The sequence below is a fragment of the Mauremys reevesii genome, linkage group 1, assembly GCF_016161935.1.
Source record: "Mauremys reevesii isolate NIE-2019 linkage group 1, ASM1616193v1, whole genome shotgun sequence".
Lineage (NCBI taxonomy): Eukaryota > Metazoa > Chordata > Testudines > Geoemydidae > Mauremys > Mauremys reevesii.
Window position 1 is genome coordinate 113,771,613 of NC_052623.1, and position 24,316 is coordinate 113,795,928.

General features: G+C 45.0%; 1 long non-coding RNA gene across 1 annotated transcript in view; it reads right to left on the reverse strand.

The window, feature by feature from the left end:
* Positions 1–18,230, reverse strand: part of LOC120401375 — a 33,922-nt gene extending 15,692 nt beyond the window's left edge. Inside the window, exon 1 of the long non-coding RNA XR_005596418.1 lies at positions 17,951–18,230. This is a non-coding gene — a long non-coding RNA (uncharacterized LOC120401375). The remainder of the gene's footprint in view (positions 1–17,950) is intronic.
* Between the last annotated feature and the right edge of the window lie 6,086 nt (positions 18,231–24,316).

The window sequence follows — 24,316 nt, forward strand, 5'->3', positions numbered from 1 at the left end:
CTCATTGCAGCATCCTTTCCATTATTTTTGTGATCTTATACACATCATTGCACTTTAATACAGCACATTTCACCGTTTCCTTTTCTACAGCTGTTTTAAATTATAAGTACAAAATCAGAGGTCTTTATTGGATGTATGAAAGTTTGATGAATAAATTTCAGCATTTCTTGCTGGATATCCTCAATATGGAGGTGGTGTTTGCTTTATTGTCTCAAGGTGCTCAGACACTGTTGTGATGTGCGTCATATAAGACCATAAATACCTCAGTAGAACTCAATAGGGCTGTAATGGCTGGCTCCAAAAGCCAGGTTAACACCTTCTGAGTAGACCTCACAATTCTACCAGAATGAGCCTTTTGAAAGATAACCTTTGTGTGTCCAAACCGTTTGCTCTCTTCATTTAATCCACCTCTCAGAATTCCATTCCTACTTCTCCCCTGGTTTGCTCTTCCAACTCTGTCACTTCCACAGGGCTGGGGAGATGGGACCAGCCTGCTGATTGGATAATAAATTTAAGATGCTGCCAGGTTGGTTTGACAGTAGCCAGATTTCTTGGCTGCTTGTTGCAAATGTTTGTTTTGGTTTAATTTTGGGGCGTGGAAGGGGTGTCTTTCACAGATCTGGTTGAGCTCCCCCTGCTGGACACTCACCAGACTGGTATGAGAGGATCCAAATGCTGACTCCCACATGCCCTTAGCTTGCTGGGGCTGGGCAGAGTTGAGATACTGTCCCTGGCTTTGGGCCTGTAGGCATGCACTCCAGGTGCAGGACTTGTGTTTGATGCTCTCGTGGCAAGGGGGTACCCTGAAGCCTGATTGCCTAGTTCCTGGAATTAGTGTCATCTTCCCCTAGCTTCCCCGCATCTAGTGCGTATTCCCCAGGATCCCACCAGAGGTGTGAGCTTTTGGGTTTACAGTTTGCCTCTTCAGGGATACACAGTAGTGAAATCCTACAGACACTCTGCACAGGTTTGTAAAACTCTATTACTCTTTACTTAGTAGAATGGGAAATACACAGAGCTATACAAAATAACAAATATACCTAAATGCATTTCCCTGGCTCAGGTTTCTCACCACTCTGTGGAGTTCTTTGGACTTGGGCAGAGTCCTCTTCTCCACGTGGGCAGAGCCAGATTCCATCTCCTGCACGTGGCTTCTCTTCATAATCTTGGTGCCCCCTCTCTCCTGTAACTAGCTCTTTCTGAGCTTGGCTCATCCTGCACTTAGATCAGACCACACCGTTGCTATGAAAGCCTGCTTATCTCTTTCCCGAATGCTTCCTGTGCCTCCAAAACCCTTTTCCCTTTCTTCTTCCTGAGAGTCCTTTTTAAAGCACTGCTTTGTCATCTTTGTACTGTTTGGGAATTTTCCACTCTGTTCACTTCACCCTCCCTGCAGACTAATTGCAAAAGCTAGCTTCGGCCAATCTCCTTAGCATACCCATTGTTTGGTTAGTTCACGGTCGTTAATGATTCTCCATTGTCCCTGGTCTGGGAGATACTGTACTGCAGCCCATGTCAGTAAATGGCGGATTCCACATCCACACACAGGCATTCCCAGATACAGCAATTTCATAACAACCAGAATTCATAAGTTGTATATAGACAAATCACCCAAATCGTCATGGGGGGGCACCATTGGGAAGTCTATCTTGAGGAAGGTGGAGGTCCCATGCTACCTCCTCCTTATGCCTGTCATGATAGCAGCCAAGGTAGGAGAGATTGGTTACTAAACTCTAATTTACAGCATCTGAAGAAGAATATACTTTAGTGCTCTAAGAGTTAATGGTATCTTCAGGGCACTCCACTGTGTCTAGGTATTGGAAGGCAGAAGGTGATTTCACACTAAATTGACATATTCTAGGCTAGACCTGTGGTCAACCACTGCCATGTGTCAAAGCCAGGTTTAATTTCATGCCCTCTCTCCCCCATCCTGGATATGCTGCTGAGACAGCACTTCAGTCCATTGGGTCAAAGAGTGTATCTTGTGTACTCAATAGTGGTCTCTGTGTAGCCAATTAGAGAGCCCCAGTAATTGGCTCCAAGAGTCCAGTGCTCCTGAGCTACAGACTGGCAGCCACAACATGGGTTCTGCAGCATTAAAGAAACATGTTCCTAGGCCAGTTTTAGTCCAGTGGAATGTGAAAAAAATCACGTTTTTATACAGAACTTTGAATAATGACAGAGACAGCTATTTAACTCGTTTCCCACTGTAACACCATAGTTTCTTTTCATGTTTCCTGTATTCTAGATAACTGGCTCAAAGTAGAAGCACTCTCCTCTAGTGGGTACCAACCTGGGTTTCCAGGGAAGACTTCAGGATGAGTTCATTGTACTATGTAGAACTATATTCACTGAACTAAACTAACTTTTCAGATAATCAATCTCCAATTCTTCAAAGACTACACTGGCTTCCAACCTTCTTCCAGGTGCTATCTAAGGGGTTTATTTTGAAATATGATATAAAGTTCTATCTGGTACACATCCTGGCTACCTGAGAACACTACCTCCCTCCATAAGCGTAGACACAAAAATTAAGATTAGATTTGTGAAGATCTGGAATTTGCTTCTCCCACTCACTGTAACAAAGCGGAGTTTGACCTTCAAGACTTGGTGTCAATCCCATCTAGATACTGTACTACCTCAATGCAATCAATAGGGTGCAATAGAAATACCTAAGATGTTGAAATAGCTCCATTTGTTCAGGCTTTCATCTGTGGGAGACAAGTGGGAGGTTGGCTCAAACTAAAGTGAGCCATTTATGTGGACGATAGTCCAGGGGTAGGCAACCTATGGCACGGGTGCCGAAGGCGGCACGCAAGCTGATTTTCAGTGGCACTCACACTGCCTGGGTCCTGGCCACTGGTCTGGGGGGCTCTGCATTTTAATTTAATTTTAAATGAAGCTTCTTAAACTTTTTAAAAACCTTATTTACTTTACATACAACAATAGTTTAGTTATATATTATAGACTTAGAGAGAGAGACCATCTAAAAACGTTAAAATGTATTACTGGCACACGAAACCTTAAATTAGAGTGAATAAATGAAGACTCGGCACAGCACTTCTGAAAGGTTGCTGACCCCTGCGATAGTCAATATGTGTTTATTATTTAGCGTGTGACAGTTGTCAATATTGTGGTTTAAAAAAAAAAAAAAAAGGCCTTTTCCGGCAGGATAAGAGGACCAAGATGCTCTCTTGGGGATCCATAAACAAGGAATAGAAAGGCCATGTTATGGCTTCCAATGAAGAAGCAATTTTCAGAGCTGTTGTAGCAGAGTGCTTGGTAAGTGATCTCTGTCCTTCACAAACAGCTTGAAAGGATAAGGGCCAGCTGCTGCATGAGACTAACCTCAGGCCTTTTACCAGAGATATTAACTTCGCTCTATTTGTTTTTGTTCTAGGGAACTTCCAGAAACCCCCTTTTAATTCAATTTTTATCTAATTATTTTTAGAATTGATCACTGACCAGTCAATTTCAGAAAAAAAGTTAGGACCTTTCAGACCTTTTAAAGTAACACTGGTCTACAATTTTTGAGAAGTCATCTGCTTCAGAGATAAAATGTGCTATTTATTATGTATTTTGATGTGCTGAATTCAAATATGACAATTAAAACAATTGATTGGCTACTGTTTCTAAGATATTTAAGTTTTTACATTTTATGTCTATGTGTATTGTGTAAATAGTAGAGTTTTAATCATAAATTGTAAACCTAGGTCTTTTCATGGTTGCTTTACATGATATTTCACCTGTCCTGTTTATGTAACACTTTAAAAATCAGCAAAAGGGTTATCTAAATAAAATTTATTATGAAACAAAAGGCAAAAAACTATTATGTACATAGTTTAGTCCTATTCAGTGTCTACTCAGCGCTTCTTGGCTTGTCTCTTGTATTCATTAAATGGAGCATCTCTTGTCACTGTCCAGCAATAGTCTGCAAGCATTGATGGACTCCATTTGCCCTGATAGCGTTTCTCCATTGTTGCAATGTCCTGGTGAAATGGCTCTCCGTGCTCGTCGCTCACTGCTCCGCAGTTCGGTGGAAAAAAATCTAGATGAGAGTGCAAAAAATGTATCTTTAGTGACATGTTGCAACCAAGGCTTTTGTATGCCTTGAGGTTGTTGGTGGAAAACCTCCTGTAGTTGTCTGCCTTGTTGTTTCCGAGAAAATTTATTGCCACTAACTGGAAGTCTTTCCATGCCGTCTTTTCCTTGCCACGCAGTGCATGGTCAAATGCATCATCTCGAAGAAGTTCACGAATCTGAGGACTAACAAAGACACCTTCCTTTATCTGAGCTTCACTTAACCTTGGAAATTTTCCACTGAGGTACTTGAAAGCTGCTTGTGTTTTGTCAACGGCCTTGACAAAGTTCTTCATCAGACCCAGCTTGATGTGTAAAGGTGGTGGTAAAATCTTCCTTGATTCAACAAGGGGTAGATGCTGAACACTTTTCCTCCCAGGCTCCAATGACGGTCGGTGTGGCCAATCTTTCTTGATGTAGTGGGAATCTCTTGCACGACTATCCCATTCGCAGAGAAAACAGCAGTACTTTGTGTATCCAGTCTGCAGACCAAGCAAGAGAGCAACAACCTTCAAATCGCCACAAAGCTGCCACTGATGTTGGTCATAGTTTATGCACCTCAAAAGTTGTTTCATGTTGTCATAGGTTTCCTTCATATGGACTGCATGACCAACTGGAATTGATGGCAAAACATTGCCATTATGCAGTAAAACAGCTTCAAGACTCGTCTTTGATAAATCAATGAACAGTCTCCACTCATCTGGATCGTGAATGATGTTGAGGGCTGCCATCACACCATCGATGTTGTTGCAGGCTACAAGATCACCTTCCATGAAGAAGAATGGGACAAGATCCTTTTGACGGTCACGGAACATGGAAACCCTAACATCACCTGCCAGGAGATTCCACTGCTGTAGTCTGGAGCCCAACAGCTCTGCCTTACTCTTGGGTAGTTCCAAATCCCTGACAAGGTCATTCAGTTCACCTTGTGTTATGAGGTGTGGTTCAGAGGAGGAGGATGGGAGAAAATGTGGGTCCTGTGATATTGATGGTTCAGGACCAGAAGTTTCATCCTCTTCCTCTTCCTCTTCCTCGCCTGACTCAAGTGAGAGTGATTCTGGTGCATCAGGAACCGGCAGTCCTTCTCCGTGGGGTACTGGGCGTATAGCTGATGGAATGTTTGGATAATGAACAGTCCACTTTTTCTTCTTTGACACACCTTTCCCAATTGGAGGCACCATGCAGAAGTAACAATTGCTGGTATGATCTGTTGGCTCTCTCCAAATCATTGGCACTGCAAAAGGCATAGATTTCCTTTTCCTGTTCAACCACTGGCGAAGACTTGTTGCATAAGTGTTGCAGCATATGTGTGGGGCCCACCTCTTGTCCTGATCTCCAATTTTGCAGCCAAAATAAAGGTGATAGGCTTTCTTAACCATAGTGGTTATACTGTGCTTTTGTGATGCAAAAGTCACTTCACCACAAACATAGCAGAAGTTATCTGCACTGTTCACACAAGTACGAGGCATCTCTGCTCACTTTGGCTAAACAGAAATGTGTCCCTTTGCAAAATCAAACACTGACAAATAAGAGAGCACGACACTGTATGATTTCTAGAGCTGATATAGGGCAATTTGTTCAGCAGAGTGATGTAAGCTTCGTTATGATTGCATCATGCATGACTTCTAGAAATAACATGATGCAATTCATATCATGTATGACGCAATACCAGCTTCAGATTGCATCATTCATTGTTTTGCCTAAAAAGCAAGTACTGTCCGAACCCAGTCATAGATTTATTCATAGATCCAGTCAAAGGGTATGTCTACACTACAAGAACTGGGTCTGTTTTAGATGCCTGCAGAAGGTAGTTTCTTCCCGGACCACAAAATAAGTCTTGGGGATGTGCAGTCACCCACACACACCCATACCAAACCACCAGGACTGCAGTGTGTGTGACCTGTGTGTGATCCCTGCCCCCCTCTCTGCCCCCCTTGCCTGTGGTTCTGTACCTGATGAATTACCCTGTTGTCCCCCCCCCCCCCCCCCCTCTCTTCAAAGAACATCTCTAAAGAAACATTAGAGAACAGTTATATTATCAAGTATTTTTTTATATCAACTAGACAGTTAGGGGATGAAACTGGGATGGGGATTGCAGACTGGGGCTCTCCTGTCCTCTGCCTGAGTCCTACAGAACATGCACAAAGCGCAGGAGCATGTCTGCGCTCACCCTAGTCCAAGTCCAAGCAGTGAGTGCCTGCTTGTCTTCCTCACGCCCACCTCTCCTCCAGTTTATGATGATGCAGGAATAAGACAAGACAGTGAATTGAGTGAATGAGAGTGGAGTTCAGCTCCAGAGAGTAGTAGAGTCAGATAGGAAGGAAAGGGTGGGGAGGGAGGGGAGGACAGCATCCTCTGCTGCTAGTCAGGGGGCTATTGAATCTTTTTACATGGGGGGGGGTGGCTGGGGGCGCTCAGCCCCTGTTGCTATGATGACGATGGGTTGCCAGCCACTGCACCATCTACCAAAAAATGGGTTTTCCTGACACTGGGGACCCTGACAGATGGTAGTCGGCATGGTTACAGTCCTTTTTTGCACCCCCATGTGCCAAGGCTGATGGATGATGAGGGATACCCAGCCATATTGTACCATCAGCCATCCATAGCGTGGGGCAAGGATGTGATGTGTTGGAGCTGCACCATCCGCATCTATCTGCAGCATTTTCAGTAAAGAGGGTGACATGTAAAAAGTCGAGAGGATTGTTTTCCCTTCACTTCTGGGGGTGGGTGGGGAAAGATGTATTTTAGTCATTTCTGGTTTAAATTGAGATCCCTTCCCTTTATAACTCACTTATCCTCCGCTATTCCCAAGTCAAGGGTTGTATATACTGACCCAATAGCATAACTTGAAAACTAGAGCCAATCAACAATTTTAAGCATCATTTTCGTTCTCAGTGACCCAGAATTAGTAAAGTTTGACTACATTTATTTCAGAAGCATTTTGGCTGTAGAGCAGTGTAATCTTATTGCAATATTGCATGTGAAATTACATCTGGTTAGAAACAAGGACCAAGATATGCTGTTCACTTTATTCAGAAGGGTTGTGTTTGACCTTTTTAAATGGCATCAAAATCTTTCAATCACTTTTCACATGACTTTGATCGGCAGTAGTTGGAAATCTGGTCAAATAAATTGTTCTCTTAAGATTTCCACCATCCTAAGATTTTGGCCTGATCCAAGCCAGAAATAAATGCATACCATATGTCTAGGGTCTTCTCCAGAAAAAAACTAACAAGCTGGATTCAGAACAGAGCTTTGAATATGTGAAATTGGAAGTCAAGGTTTGGCCAAAATTTTTATTCAATGTGTAGATCACCTCTGAGATGGGCTCAAACAAAATCCCAGATTTGAATGGTCCCCTCCCCCAATTTTGGAGTGTTCAGCATACAGATCTCTATTTTGCAACTTGAGCCCACTTCTTATACAAATACTAGACCAGTTAAGTACTAACAGTAAAAGGATGGGAGGATAGAAGGGAGAGACCCAGTACATGTAAGAAGTTCAGGTACCATCCACTAATACCTCTTTCATCAGGAGAGTCCTAATGTTATCTGTAAAATGTCTCTGAAAGGGCTGCCATTGAGTTAATTTAGCAACAAAGCATCTGCAGTGAGAGAAGCTAAAGGATTAACGACAGGACAGCTGCAAGGGGAAGTAGATTGTGTTTCAAAACAGTTTAACAGCAAATGTTTTCTGGCCAAAAAAAAAAAAAAAGCTGTAATAAGATCAAGTTTTGTGGAGTTGTGACATTATCCAGGACAATGGTGTCTCACAGAAGGCGGCCGTGCTCCGGTGATACAGCTCAGCCCACTGTTAGTATAAATTTGAATGTTTGCCCTAAAGTCTCTATACATGCAGTGTCTGTTTCCAAAATTAATGTAACATTTGATGTTTACATATATTGGCTCTCTGATCTATTTGGTTCTTTAAAAACAAGTAGCTAGTAGCTCCTTTGTCCTCCTAACAAGATGGTGAGCATACATGAGAGGGAAAAACTAAACCCAAAATAACAAATTTCAGTTCCAAGAAGCCAGAGTAAGTCTGTTTTACTAAAAAAAAATGTCATTTTAATAGAACTGGAGCTAGATGCCAGAATCGTTAGGCCACACTCAAGACTAATAAAAATCCAGTGGCACAGTGAGCCAGGACCTGTTTTTGACTCCTGGCCAGTCCCTACAGTCCAGTACGGGTGAGGGTGATACAGAGGAAGGAACCTCTGGTAAGTTTGCGCTTTGCTTTGATGTTGCAGGGACATATCTGTTCATTTACTCTTTTATAATCATGCTAGAAGAGGTAGTGAAATAACCAGTAGAGGAAGAGTTACTATCTGCTTCTCACTCCCCCCTACACTTAGGCAGAGGGGACCCTACAGAATAGTTTATGTGCACTAGGATGTCCAGTGACTCTTCCATAGAGATCGCAAGGAAACTTTCCTGGAGGTAGTCTGCCATCTTCTGCCAAAGGTTGCTGGGGAGGGCTGCCCTATTTCTTCTGCCATGGTAGGACACTTTTCCCACACCAGTCAGCAATTACTTCAGCAGGCACCGATGCAGCACACAGGCTAACAGCATACTGACCCGGTCTGCAGCTGAATGCATGCACTAGCCTCTGTTACCCTCAGGAGTGAGATATCAGCTAAAATCACCACCACCTGTGGAAAACAGTGCCAGTATTCAGTTCAGTTGCCCTATCCACATATACTCATGCCTGTGAGGTATCACCCTACCTTATTGTCCCCACTCACCCCCTTACTCACCATAGCTGGGACTGCCACCATGCTCTATGAATCCCAAGAAGAAATGTGAATTCAGTGCTTTGAACTTGTGTGCATCAAGGGGAGTGAGTTCAGTACAGCACGTTTCCATTTACCTTGTGAATACACTCACAATAGAACCTCGTTTCCAGCTGCAAAGATGCACAGTGTCCTTCAGGGTCTCTCCATCTACACCAGTGGAGCAGCTCAGCCAGATGAGGAGGAGAAGGAAGAGGAGGCAGGATGACATGTTCCAAGAGATCCTGCAAGCCTCTGGTGCTTCAGATACCAAACACAGGGCTTGGAGGATCAGCCTTACAAACAGCATGGATGGGGATCGAGCAGAGAGGAGAAAGGCCCAGGAAAAGGAGAGAGACGTGTAGCAGAAGATGCTAGCACCTCTCAAGCGGCAGATAGAAATGCTGGAGCCTCTTGTTGATCTTCAGATTCAACAATTCCATGCTTGCCTCCCTCTGCAGCCCATTGAGAACTGCATTCTAGGACCTCCCTATACACCCCCGCCACACATTCTACCTGCCATCTGGGGCCGCTGCACTATCCCTATCACTCCATCCCAGGAGAGAGTACAGGCAATCACAGCCGCACATACACTGACCTGTGAGAGAGAAGGCTGATCTGTGTGTTTGTGAAATGGAAATGTGTTTTTTCCCCTTCAAAGGTTCTTTTTCCTGTATTTATAAAGTTTTATTCAGTTATAAATGTCTGTTTGGGTTTGGAATAAAAGTCTATTTATGGAAACTTAAGTCATCTATATTAGGTCACAACATCTGTCTTGGGCTGAAATCATTCACAGATAATAGCAATGGGCGCATTTGCAATGTTATTACTACACACGCAGCACTCATTATAAAATTCATACTGGGGTGCAAGGTGGTCTGGTACCAAAATAGGGATATGCGTGCCATCTATTGCCCCACCACAGCTTGGGAACCTCATAGCTGCAAAATCACAAAACTCACATGACTGGAGTACTGTCAGGGATAGATATAAACTGTTCAGGAAGGACAGATGGGGGAGAAAAGGTGGAGGAGTTGCACTGTATGTAAGAGCAGTATGATTGCTCAGAGCTCCAGTATGAAACTGGAGAAAAGCCTGTTGAGAGTCTTTGGGTTAAGTTTTTAGAGGCAAGAGCAACAAGATGTTGTGGTGAGCATCTGCTATAGACCATCAGACCAGGAGGATGAGGTAGACAAGGCTTTCTTTGGACAACTAACAGAAGTTCCTAGATTACAGGCCCTGGTTTTTAATGGGGGACTTCAATCATGCTGACATCTGCTGGGAGAGCAATATAGCAATGCACAGACAATCCAGGAAGTTTTTGGAGAGTGTTTGGGACAGCTTTCTGGTGCAATTGCTGGCAAAACTAACTAGGGGCTATGGTCCTCTTGACCTGCTGCTTATAAACAGGAAAGAATTGGTTGGGGAAATAGAAGTGAGTGGCAACCTGGGCAGCAGTGACCCTGAGATAGTCAAGTTCAGGATCCTGACAAAAGGAAGAAAGGAGAGCAGCAGAATATGGACCCTGGACTTTAGAAAAGCAGACTTTGACTCCCTCAGGGAACTGATGAGCAGGATCCCCTAGGAGGCTAATATGAGGGGGAAAGGAGTCCAGTAGAGCTGGCTGTATTTTAAAGAAGCCTTATTGAGGGCGCAGGAATAAACCATCCCGATGTGCAGAAAGAATAGCAAATATGGCAGGCGACCAGCTTGGCTAACAGAAATTTGCAATGAGCTTAAACAAAAAAAGGAAGCTTACAAGAAGTGGAAACTTGGACAGATGACTAGGGAGGAGTATAAAAATACTGCTTGAGCATGCAGGGGTGTAATCAGAAAGGCCAAAGCACAATTGGAGTTGCAGATAGCAAGGAATGTGAAGGGCACCAAGAAGAGTTTCTACAGGTACGTTAGCAACAAGAAGGTGGTCAGGGAAAGTGTGGGACCCTTACTGAATGCGGGAGGCAACCCTCAGTGGTGAAAGAACAGGTTAAGGACTATTTAGAAAAGCTGGACATGCACAAGTCCATGGGGCCAGATGCACTGCATCCGAGGGTGCTGAGGGAGTTGGCTGTTGAGATTTCAGAGCCATTGGCCATTATCTTTGAAAACTCATGCCTTCAGGGAAGGTCCCGGATGATAGGAAAAAGGCAAATATAGTGCCCATCTTTACAAAAGGGAAGGAGGAGAATCCGGGGAACTTCAGACCGGTCAGCCTCACCTCAGTGAAAAATCATGGAGCAGGTCCTCAAGGAATCCATTTTGAAGCACTTGGAGGAGAGGAAGGTGATCAGGACAGGGCCACCCGGGGGGGGGCAAGTGGGGCAATTTGCCCCAGGCTCCACCGGAGCCCCCATGAGAATGGCTGAGGCTCCCTCCCCCAGCCCGACCCCGCCTCTGCCCCTCTCCCGGAGCCTCAGCGCATCCAGCAGCATCCCTGAACAGTGCTGCAGCGTGGCTCCTAAGCTTTGCCCCGCTCAGAGCCACGTAGTCAGGGGGCAGGGCTGTGAGTTCCCTCCGCTCGGCATGGAGCTCGCAGCCCCGCTCCTTGACCACGTGGCTTTGAGCGGGGTGGAGCTCAGAGGCCCCGCCGGATCCACGCTGCAGCTGTGGAGCGAAGCTCCTGGATCTGCTCCAGGTGAGGGGGGGAACCGGGGGTAAGGGGCCGGAGCTGGGGCCGGGGGGGTTGGCTAAGGGGCAGGGAGTCCCGGGGATAGGGAGGGGGCAGAGGTTGGGGGGCGGTCAGGGGACAGGGAATGGGAAGGTTGGATTGTGAGCGTTCCAGGGGTCTGTCAGGACTCAGCGGGGGTGGGGGGTGGATAGGGGTCGGGGCAGTCAGGGGACAGGGAACAGGGGTGGGGTCCTGGGGTGGTGGTTGGGGGTGAGGTTTCTGGGGGACAGTGAGGGGACAAGGAGCAGGATGGGTCGGGGATTCGAGGGGGTGGGTAGTCGGGGGCAGGAAGTGGGTGAGGGTTGGATGGGGGCAGGGGCAGGCTGTTTGGGAGGCATAACCTTCCCTACCCTAAAGCTCATTCAGCAGTTTGAGGCTTGCAGAAGAGCCAAGCTGTTAACTTTTCCATTAGGGCTACCATCCCTTTCACTTCTCAGATGCCAAATTATAGCCTACATTTAATTTCAGTGCCATAGGGAGATTCATGTCAGGGGAGGGTAGCTTCATTTAAAATTAGCCATTGGGGGAGGGATCACATGAGAAGAGCAATCTCCTTCCCAACCCTACCAAGGGAGACCCCCCTCCTCTGCATTCTGTGAGGCTCCAGAAGGGTTAATTCAGTGGTTCTCAAACTTTTGTACTGGTGACCCCTTTCACATAGCAAATCTCTGTGACACCCCCCCCCTTATAAATTGAAAACGCTTTTTAATATATTTAACACTATTATAAATGCTGGAGGCAAAGCGGGGTTTGACGTGGAGGCTGACAGCTCATGACTCCCACTAATAACCTCGTGACCCCCTGAGGGGTCCTGACCCCCAGTTTGAGAACCCCTGGGTTAATTTAATTTTAGCACCCTGTGTCCATTCACATGCATGTGCTATTTTGAGCATTTCAGTTTTCACAACATAGGCTTATCCCAGATTCTGGAACAAGCTCAAATGCTCAGTTCGTGGAGTATGTGCATAAGCTATACTAAAGACAAACCCACAGGAACCGTCTCCAGTTTGTGAGGGACCCCATGGAGCCAGTCTCTAGGAAACAGATAACTGCATGGTGGTTAAGTCCATTAATGGCTATTAGCCAGGATGGGTAAGGAATGGTGTCCCTAGCCTCTGTTTATCAGAGGGTGGAGATGGATGGCAGGAGAAAGATCATTTGATCATTGCCTGTTAGGTTTACTCCCTCTGGGAGTAAACTTGGCATTGGCCATTGTCGGTAGACAGGACACTGGGCTGGATTGACCTTTGGGTTGACCCAGTGTGGCTGTTCTTATGTTCTAAGCTAAATGAACCCAAAGTTATGGAGACAGATATGAGTCAAGGAAGCCAGCAGAGTATCAGAAACTTGGAAAAATCTCTGCCTGGATGGGCTCAGGCGTTTGGTCACAAGCTGAGGTGGTTCAAAAATTTTGGATTTTTTTTAAGCAGAATTTTTTTATTGTTTCTTTAAACAATCAAACACAGCAAGCAGCAAATATTTGGCCACACTTCTGAAACCCCAAACCACATTCAGGTTTTGGCAGATTAACTTCAGCTTTTCAATTAAAAAAAAACAAACATAAATTTTGAAGAAAATCAGACATTGGCCATGATTTTTTTCTGCTTTTTAAAAACCCCCAGTTTTCAATCCAGAAAAAGTTTTGATGGAAAATATTTTTCCAACCCTTTTAATGAGCTTTAGTGCCTTTTAGCACTAGCTGATACTGAGAACCAGTGATACCTTGTAAAGACGTTTTCTCAAAACGGTTTGTGCTGTGATGCACAAGGTTTATTTTTCCTACAGCCGCCTGTGCCGGGGGAGCAAGTGGGGCAAATTGCGCCAGGCCCCGCAGGGGCCCCCACGAGAATATAGTATTGTATAGAATTGCAATTTTTTTCATGGAAGGGGCCCCCAAAATTGCCCCAGGCCCCCTGAATCCTCTGGGTGACCCTGGATCAGGAACAGTCAAATGGATTCACCAAGGGAAAATCATGCCTGACCAACCTGATTGCCTTCTATAATGAGATAAATGGCTCTGTGGATATGGGGAAAGTGGTGGACATAATATACCTTGACTTTAGCAAAGCTTTTGATGCAGTCTCCCACAATATTCTTGCCAGCAAGTTAAAGAAGTATGGATTGGATGAATGGACTATAACATGGATAGAAAGCTGGCTAGAATATCGGGCTCAATGGGTAGTGATCAATGGCATGATGTCTAGTTTGCAGCAGTGTGCCGCAAGTGGAGTGCCCTAACGGTTGGTCCTGGGGTCGGCTTTGTTCAACATCTTCGTTAATGATCTGGATGATGGTATGGATTGCACCCTCAGCCCGTTTGCAGATGACGCTAAGCTGGGGGAGAGGTAGATATGCTGGAGAGTAGGGATAGGGTCCAGAGTGACCTAGACAAATTGGAGAATTGGGCCAAAAGAAATCTGATGAGGTTCAACAAGGACAAGTGCAGAGTCCTGTACTTAGGATGGAAAAATCCCATGCACTGCTACAGGCTGGGGACCGACTGGCTAAGCGGCAGTTCTGCAGAAAAGGACCTGGGGATTAAAGTGGACGCGAAGCTGGATATGAGTCAACAGTGTGCCCTTGTTGCCAAGAAGGCTAACAGCATATTGGGATGTATTAGTAGGAGCATTGCCAGCAAATCGAGGGAAGTGATTATTCCCCTCTATTCGGCACTGGTGAGGCCACAGATGGAGAATTGCATCCAGTTTTCGGGGGGCCCCCCCACTACAGAAAGGTGGCAACTGCTGTCAGTGCCCTAACCTCTGTCTTATCTAGTTAAATGGTCACAGGTCACCTGCATACCACAGTGACCTATGAGGATGGCTGGGAGATCTCAGTGGTCATGGGAAAGAAATGCTCATGATAAGCCACTGGGCAGTCAATGGAATGGTCCATTGGTCTGTGCAGTGGGACTAGTATAACACGTGTTTATGTGAAAAGGCTATGTGATACCCGGCTTTAACTGTACTGAGCCATAGAATAGCCTGCCTGTCTGTCCCCATGGCATTCTCAGACTTTGGTCCATAGATATGTCCCTAGGCTGGGCGCTGGCTAGCCATGACATTAGCTCACCCTAGTCTATTGAACTGCAATATACCCCTGTAGCTCCCCAGTCTGAGGTAAATCAAAAGCTATTCACTCTCCTCAAATCCACTCTGGCTCAACCACTGACATACCTTGCAGCACTAATTCCTCCCTATCTGACTTGGGCTGCCATCTGGATCATTCATCTGCTGTTTCCAAACCTGATAATAGGCTCTGCCAATGGTTGCCCTTCCTCAAGGGCTTTGCAAAAGTCACGGGGGGCGTTCTGTTTCAAAGCTGGCACAGCTCAGAATGGGTTTCATAAATACCGTTTTGCTGAGCTGTCTTAAAGCAGAATTGAAGGTGAAACCACGTATTTAATCGGAATGCTGACCGGTGCTCCTATCAGTTGTCAGATGGATATAAATATGATCAGCAGGAATGTTCTAAAATCAGGGGAAGCTCTAGGCATTTTGCTGCCCCAAGCATGGCAGGCAGGCTGCCTTCGGCGGCTTGCCTGCGGAGGGTCCGCTGGTCCCGTGGCTTCAGCGGACCTCCCACAGGGACGCCTGCGGGAGGTCCGCCGAAGCTGCGGGACTAGCAGATCCTCCGCAGGCAAGCCGCCAAAGGCAGCCTGCCTGCTGCCCTTGCGGCAACCAGCAGAGCACCCCGAGTGGCTTGCTGCCCCAAGCATGCGTTTGGTGTGCTGGTGCCTGGAGCTGCCCCTGTCTAAAATACTAGTTTCTTTACATGTATTTTAAGTTATCTGACATGTTTACAAGGGACAATTTTTGACTGGCCTTCAGTTGAAGGTATGGGCTACATTTAAGTGGACTGCTCTAATGGGTGATAAATAGCTAGCCAAATTCTGCCCTCAAATAGGTGGATGTTTTTAAAGAATTTATTTTACAGATCTAATATGAAGAGGTGCCCTGCATCTCTCCCCATTCTCCTTGGTTGTCCTGTGTTGCTCTATTAGTGTACTGCTCCAGCAGTAGCCTGCTGGGAGTCATTAGTCTGGTCTGTATGCCCCACTACTGTTGTCACTGATTCCATGCAACTTCCTCTGCAGTCTCATTGGTTGTTTCTCAGAGTGTAGTTCTACTGTAAAAAGCATGGCTCTCTAAAATGGCAGGTTGGGTTCCATGCTGTTTCTGTCTCAATGATTCTAGATCAAATGTTCAAGCTGCCTGGCCTGACAGTGCAACCAGAGCTCTGAAAGTCAAGCTGAGTCTTCTGGTGTGTGCATCGCCACCAAGAATGGCTTGTACTCTGCTGAGCTGGTGGGGGCTGGTGTGTGGCGGTGGGAGGAATAGGCAATGAAAGAGCGTCTCAGACTTTATTTAAAATAAATAAAGCAAAGTTGCCATTTTCAAACCTAGATGCCCAAAGTGAGGTGTCTAAATCCATATTTAGGCAGCTAAATAGAACTGGTCTTATTTTTAAACCTGATCAGTTCTCAGTCAATTTCCCATTGATTTCAGTGGGAGCTGGATTTGCTCTGCACCTTTGAATACCAGGCCCACTTACATTTAGGCATCCAAATACTTATTTAGGCACCTAGCCAAAGGAGACTTTCCCACTTCAAGAAGCTGGAGGGATTCCATCACAAACTAGCCATCTAGCCCATGACCAGAGAATAGCTGCTTCCACCAACACCATCCTGCCCCCAGCCAGCCACCCTAGAGCCAACTCACCCTATCACCACTTCTTTACTGTGAGGAGCAGGTGCCAGATAGAGGCGCCACCTCGTGGTACACCCGTGAGTTACTGAGGTAAGGAAATGTGGTGGGTCTAAAGGTGTGGGGCCCAAGATTGGGAGGTGGAAGAATTGATGTATTTGGGAAGGACATTATAGAATTATGGGATATTTCTTGAGGGGAGAGTGTTAAACTGATGGATTGGGGTGGGGTGAAGGGAGACACCAAAGTTTTACCCAGAAAATGTCTTGTACCATTGATTGAGATGGGAAGTTTTTCGAGGGAGCCCATTGTTTAAATTTTGGTAGCACATTACTGTCCTTTTAGTAATAAAAAGAACATCTGCAAGCCAAGTCCTAGCCTCAGTCACACCCGTGCAAACCCAACGGGGAGGGAACCACGGGCAGAATTTGGTCCTGCAGTTGGAACAACAGGCAGGTTGACCCATGAGCCAGAACAGAATCACTCTTCCACAACTTAACTATCACTAAAGTCAGTCGATTGGACTTGTACTATGCACAGTGAGATTAATAATTAGTTTATAATTAACTAATAAGGTGCCTTTTTTTACAGTCGTGCTTCACTTGAGGTCGCTCAGTAAGGTTTGTACTATTGTTTACCTGTACGTTTATTCACGTGCCCATTCACGCCTGCTAGCACACAATTAGCTGAAAATGCTTGGGCACGTCATGGCTACCTTTATGTAAAACAAAAAACTCCGCATGAAATAGCGATGGACTCACACTGACCTGACAGCTGAATCAAACCTTCGTCCTTAACTGCGGGAATTATTTTCTTCCAAAGACTACACGTATTTAAATGAATGTTGATATACATAAATGTACTAAAAGCTTTGTGTGTAACAGACCCACCTGCAGCAAAAAAGAAGAGTGATTTCTGCAAAGAGCAGGGTAAAAAATGGAGAAAGAACAAGAAGCTGTTTTTCATTCTCTTACACCTCTGTAAAAACAAAATTAAGTCAACAGAAATCAATGGAATTATTATGGATTTAAATCAGTGTAACGGGAAACAGAATCTGACCTTGATTATCTGCTCTTTAAGAATGATTTATATAATCGAGTTAAAACCTTGAAACCATTTCAGAAGCAGGAACTTCTTTATCCACAATGCAGTGCAGCTGAATGATCAGACCTCTGGAGTGTTAAAGTGATGGGATGGAGTGACATATAAAAAACAGACTACACTTTGCTGGGTAGAAACATAGGACTGGAAAGGACCTACTGGATCATCAAGGCAACTTCTCAGGCAACCCTGTCATATAATCCCCATGTGTGGATGTGAGACCAAAAACAGGACATGAGGAGAATGCTAAACTCTTCTGTTTCCTTAGCTTGTAGTCTGGAGGAAGACAGACCATTGGCCACACCCTACATGAAGTCGCTAGTATAACAAGAGGCACGTGTAGCTCTTTTGTCAGGTACCACCGGCAGCAACAAGGGGCAGGTTCCGTATCAAGGGGTTCCACTTAACATTACCAAACAGAACCATCTTGAGCCCTAACCCAGAAATCTGGAAACACTAAACATCACCCTGCCTGCATCTGCGAGGCAGTACTCCTTCCCCCAACCCCGATGCAAGCACCATGTCTCTGTATAACCAAAGAAAATGTTTCTTAAAAGGAGAAGGAACACAGTACTAATTTGGAAAAACACTCCAACAGTGATTCAAAAGTAAGAAAACACCTACCCCTCAGTATCTTGGGGCAGCAGTCCTATGCCTCAGTTTCCCACCTTGCTTTGTGAAAGTCTCTGATGGACTAATGTCCCTTTAACATACCACACTCCTTTGCCCTCTGCTGCACCCCTCTCAGAGTTGGTTGTTTGAGGTCAGTGAAGTCCCAGAATCCAGTGGAGTGTTCAAGTGGGATCATCTTCTGCCTCGGGGTGGTAGTCAAGTGATGTCTCCACAGCTGCTTGCTTCTGCTACCTCCTGCCACTGCCCACCCATGTCACTTCCACCGGTTCTTCATGAGTTCAGCTCTTTGTGATGTCACTGGCTAGTGAGGAACCTCACAGCTGCTGCATCCTCTTCATTGCCTTTCTCTGTAACGCCATCCCCTGCAGTCATTCCACCAGCCTCCAGGTGTTGCTGGAGCATCAGGAATATCCATTTACATTGATAATTTGAAGGTTTTAACTAGAGAGGCAGTAGCTAGTTTGACATTGATTATATATTTGAACCAAATGACTGCTTGTCAGCTGTCCATGTGTGTCCTTCATGGTCACTTTATCGTTCCTTTTTATGCAGAATGTGATTGGACAGCAGAGACCCCACAAGAGTTTAAAAGAACACTTCTTTACTTTTTTAAATCTGTTTTTGCTGTTTTTCCCATACTGCTTATTTCCTATATGAACGGTGTACCTCACAGGTTTAAGGGATACCAACATAAAAATATCAGAGGGGTAGCCGTGTTAGTCTGGTTCTGTAAAAGCAGCAAAGAATCCTGTGGCACCTTATAGACTAACAGACGTTTTGCAGCATGAGCTTTCGTGGGTGAATACCCACTTCTTCAGATGCATCTTGACTTGCATCTGAAGAAGTGGGTATTCACCCACGAAAGCTCATGCTGCAGAACGTCTGTTAGTCTATAAGGTGCCACAGGATTCTTTGTTGCTTTTACAGATCCAGACTAACACGGCTACCCCTCTGATACTTGACAACATAAAAATGGCCATACTGGGTCAGACCAAAGATCCATCCAGCCCAGTAGCCTGTCTTCTGACAGTGGTCAATGCCAGGTACCCCAAAGGGAATGAACAGAACAGGTTATCATCAAGTGATCCATTCCCTGTCACCCATTCCCAGCTTCTGGCAAACAGAGGCTAGGGACACCATCCCTGCCCATCCAGGCTAATAGCCATTGATAGACCTATTCTCCATGAACTTTTCTAGTTCTTCTTTTAACCCTGTTATAATCTTGACCTTCACAACATCCTCTGGCAAGGAGTTCCACAGGTTGACTGTGTGTTGTATGAAAAAATACTTCCTTTTGTTTTAAACCTGCTGCATATTAATTTTGTTTGGTGACCCCTAGTTCTTGTGTTATGAGAAGGAGTAAATAACACTTCCTGATTTACTTTCTCCACATAATTCATGATTTTATAGATCTCTATCATATCCCCGCCCCCTTAGTTGTCTCTTTTCCAAGCTGAAAAGTCCCAGTCTTATTAATCGCTCCTCATATGGAAGCCTTTCTGTACCCCTAATCATTTTTGTTGCCTTTTCTGAACCTTTTCCAATTCCAATATATCTTTTTTGAGATGCACATCCACACACAGTATTCTAGATGTGAATATTTTCTGTCTTATTATCTATCCCTTTCTTAATGATTTCCAACATTCTGTTTGCTTTTTTACTGCTGCTGCACATTGAGTGGATGTTTTCAGAGAACTATCCACAATGACTCCAAGATCTTTCTTGAGTGGAAAAAGTTAAATTAGACCCCATCATTTTATATGTTTTGTTGGGATTATGTTTTCCAGTGTGCATTACTTTGCATTTATCAACATTGAATTTCATCTGCCATTTTGTTGCCCAGTCACCTAGTTATGTGAAATCTTTTTGTAGCTTTCACAGTCTGCTTGGGACTTAACTATCTTGAGTAGATTTGTATCATCTGCAAATTTTGCCACCTCACTGTTTACCCCTTTTTTCCAGATCATTTATGAATATGTTGAATAGGACTGGTCCCAGGATAGACCCCTGGGGGACACCACTATTTACCTCTCTCCATTCTGAAAACTGACCATTTATTCCTATTCTTTGTTTCCTGTCCTGTCCTCCTGATATATTTTGTACCCTGGTATTACTGTGTCCCATTGATTATTGTCATTCCACCACATTTCTGTGATGCCTCTTATATCAATATCCTCATTTAATACAAGGCACTCTAGTTCACTCACCTTATTATTTAGACTTCTGGCATTTGTATAAAGGCACTTTAAAAACTTGTCACTTTTTAGCTGTTTGCCATTACATGATGTAATTGAATGGGCCTCTCTTTCATTTGTCTTGCATCCAACGAAGTGGGTAGTCACCCACTAAAGCTCATGCTCCAAAATGTCTGTTAGTCTGTAAGGTGCCACAGGATTCTTTGCTGCTTTTACAGATCCAGACTAACACGGCTACCCCTCTGATACTTTCATTTGACTGTTTCTTATTAGATCCTGCCTGTATTTTATCATCTTCCATTCACAGGAGCGGCACCACGGTTTCTGGTGCCCTAGGCAGAATTGGGGGGGCGGCATTTTGTGCGCTCCCCCTGGGGCGTGCGGGAGCTTCCGGTTCCACTCCCATTGCGCCACCGAAGAAAGACCTTCTGCCGCAATGCTGCAGGTGACAGCAGCAGTCATTGAGCTGCTCAATTGCTGTTTCCTGCGGCACATCAGCAGAAGGTCCTTCTTCAGTGGCGCGACGGGAGCGGAACCAGAAGCTCTTGTGCGCCCCATGGGGCGCGCACAAAATGCTGCCCCCCGATTCCTGGCGCCCTAGGCAACCACCTAGTGTCGCCTAATGGAAGCGCTGGCCCTGTCCATTCTCTCCTCTTTACTAGGACATAAAGAATCTCTATTAATAGATCATCCCCTAAGGGGTGTGTCTGTCCAAACCATGTACTCCTTCGCACCTGTCAGCTTGCCCCCAGCCCTTAGTTTAAAAACTGCTCTATGACCTTTTTAATTTTAAGTGCCACCAATCTGGTTCCATTTTGGTTTAGGTGGAGCCCATCCTTCCTGTATAGGCTCCACCTTTCCCAAAAGTTTCCCCAGTTCCTAATAAATCTAAACGTCTCCTCCCTACATCCACACATTGGGACCCTGCAGTTCTGCCTGTCTAACTGGCCCTGCACGTGGAACTGGAAGCATTTCAGAGAATGCTACCATGGAGGTCCTGGACTTCAAATTTAGGCAGCTAGGTAAGCGATGGTCTCCAGGACTGCTGTCCTATCCTTCCCTTTGTCATCAGTACCTACATCTACCACGACCACTGGCTCCTCCCCAGCACTACACGCAAGTCTGTCTAGATGTCTCAAGAGATCTGAAACCTTCGCACCAGGCAGGCACGTCACCATGCAGTGCTCCCGGTCATCGCAAACCCAGTGATCTATATTTCTAATGATCAAATCCCCCATAACTATTGCCTATCTCTTCCCGATAACTGGAGTTCCCTCCCCTGGAGAGGTATCCTCAGTGCGAGAGGACACCACAACATCATCTGGAAGGAGAGTCCCAACTAGGGGATTGTTTCCCTCTGCTCCAGTTGGATGTTCTCCTTTCCTGAGACTTCATCCTCCTCAACAGCACAGAGAATGTCAGACTGGTGGTGGGACCGTTCTACTATGTCCCGGAAAGTCTCATCTATGTACCTCTCTGTCTCCCTTAGCTCCTCTAGTTCAGCCACACTGGTCTCCAAAGCCCATACATGGTCTCTGAGGGCCAGGAGCTCCTTGCACCGAATGCACACATACATCACCTGCCCATAGGGCAGGTAATCATACATGCTGCATTGGGTAAAATAAACTGGATAGCCCCCACTCTGTTGCTGAAAATGAGAAAGCAAATACTGTAAATGTCACATCAATCGCACAGAATGTACAAAAGCCGTGACATGCCATTATATGATGTTATAGATTTTTTTAACAAAATCTAATTTAGAAGTAAGTCAAATAAAGTAGATGGGAATCCATATAGTCTTAGTACACAGAAGTATATAGAAATGCTGGTTTGTGAAGCCAGCTTCTTTTTTTAATTAAAAGTGTTAAGAGGGAGCTATATACCTAAACATCTATATTTTCTTCCAACTGGCCCATTACGGAGGGTTAGCAACAAGACTAAATGTGGCATGAAGCAAGTGCTCCAGCTAATATATGGTAATTAATTCCTACCCTAGGGCTTTTTTATGTAAGTCCCATCATTTTTACAGGGTGAGTCAAAGCAGTCAAAAAAATGCCATTGCATGTGGTGCTAAATATAGAGATGTCAGATACATGGCCCTATGCTCTCACTTGCATGACAGGAGGAGACTCGCTCAGACAGGACAAATGGCTTTTCTGCTGTAAGAAGATAAGATGAAAAAAATTGCAAAGTGGCTCTGACAAACTTATTCTTATCTTAACCCTTGGAAAACTGAGGCTAAGAATATGGTCTTGCTACTCTACACTGAGAGCTGCAAACAAGTAAACACAGCTTCAGTCTCTACTCCTATCCCCTGACCCACCCTCGGTGGAGACAGATTTCCTTCCCAGTTTGTTCTCCCTCCTCTGTCCCCTCATCTCTTTCCCTGAATACAAGGCCTCTCCCACCCAGTCTACCCACCCCAAGAGCCCACAGCAACCTCCCCACTAAGTAGCAGACCCCTCCACAGGCTCACCTCATCTCCTACTCCTCACCTGCCTTGCTTCTGCCAGCAGCCCCAATTCCCTGCTGATCAGCACTTCTCCAGGTGGTTTTTCCTCTGAATGCCTACCATGCTTTTCTCCCCCTTGATCTCCCCAGCTAGTTCCAGGCCAAAGGAGACGTTGGGAACTGGAAGGACAGGGAAGGGATTATATTAGGGGAGGGAATGGGGCATGAAGGGGACTTCCAATAGTGGAGCGGTGGAGTATTTTGGGACTCATTCTATGTTATAACTTCTCATGTCTTCCAGCAGTCAAACTCCCTCCTTCTTCCCTGGAACACCACCCATGATTAGCCCCCGAAAATCCCAGGAAATGAGCTTTCCAGGAATTAGCCAGATTCCAATAAACAAAAGATGCCCTAAAAGGGCAGTTTTTTCTGTAATGTAAACCAGATGTCCAAAAAGACTGTACAGCACTGTACATAAAGGCTAAGTTAGAGGAACAGTGTAAATAATATGCAAATAGATGAGCTGGCATCTTAGACGTCTCAGATGAGAGAGATTTCTTCTTTGCTAATCATTCATGACTTCTGCGGGGACATGATGATGAGAGCTGGCAATAGTATAAAAACTGCTCTTCCCTTCATTGCTGTGATGTGCTCGGAAGAGCCGCTTTCCTTTATCCTAAATAAAGTGAAGAATCGACTGGAAAATATACAGGGCCCTGTGAAATGCTCCAATCCCCACTGACAAACATGCTCCTAACCTTGCTGATATCTTAGTCAAATCTTTACTCAAGAATTTTGTAAACTATGTGTTCTGATACCACTAGCCCTTGATATACGTGAATTCGTAGGAATGCTTATTTTCCGATACAACTTTATCTGTCGATTCAGTCAAACCACTACAATTATTAATGAAATGGAATTTTGCTCCACTCCTCTTCTTTTCTTTCTAATATAACTTAAGTCCTTTGTGTGGTAGTACATGGTGATAAGGTACACAGCTCCTTCACTGCAACAACAAGAGAGCAAAGCACAACCTGGAATTTCTTGCTAGTTAATTAGTGTCGCAATATAAAGTCAAGTATCAGAGGGGTAGCCGTGTTAGTCTGGATCTGTAAAAGCAGCAAAGAGTCTTGTGGCACCTTATAGACTAACAGATGTTTGGGAGCATGAGCTTTCGTGGGTGAATACCCACTTCGTCAGATGCATATAAAGTCAGTCAGCGGTTCAGGGTTTCCACTGGGGACCAAGAAGAAAAAGAACGTGGTACATTTTAAAGCCTCAACAATGTGACCACATTCAAAGATACTGCAAATCTTTACCCTGACCCCAATCAGCCTAATCTTGGCTTTCTGATTCGTGTGCAAACTTCTCAGATGGCTCCGTACAAAAAGCAATGTTGTGCTATTCAGGCTGAGGCTTGTAATTTGGCACTTAGGTTTCACATTTAATAGCCTTCTGGATTGTTAGTAAGAACACACTGCAACATTCACAATAATCAGCATGGCCTTTTCACACTATGAATGGGAATTCCGCTCAATCAAGCTCTTTGCCTATTTTTAAGAGAATGTATTGAGGGATTTGTTTGTACGTTTCTTCATGAATAGAATTATTTGCATGAGTTTCAGCTCGCTCTGTTTAATGACTCCCCAACCCCTCCTCTGGGTCAAAGCCTTTGAAACAGAGATCTTTCGCCATGCAGTTCTTGCTGAAA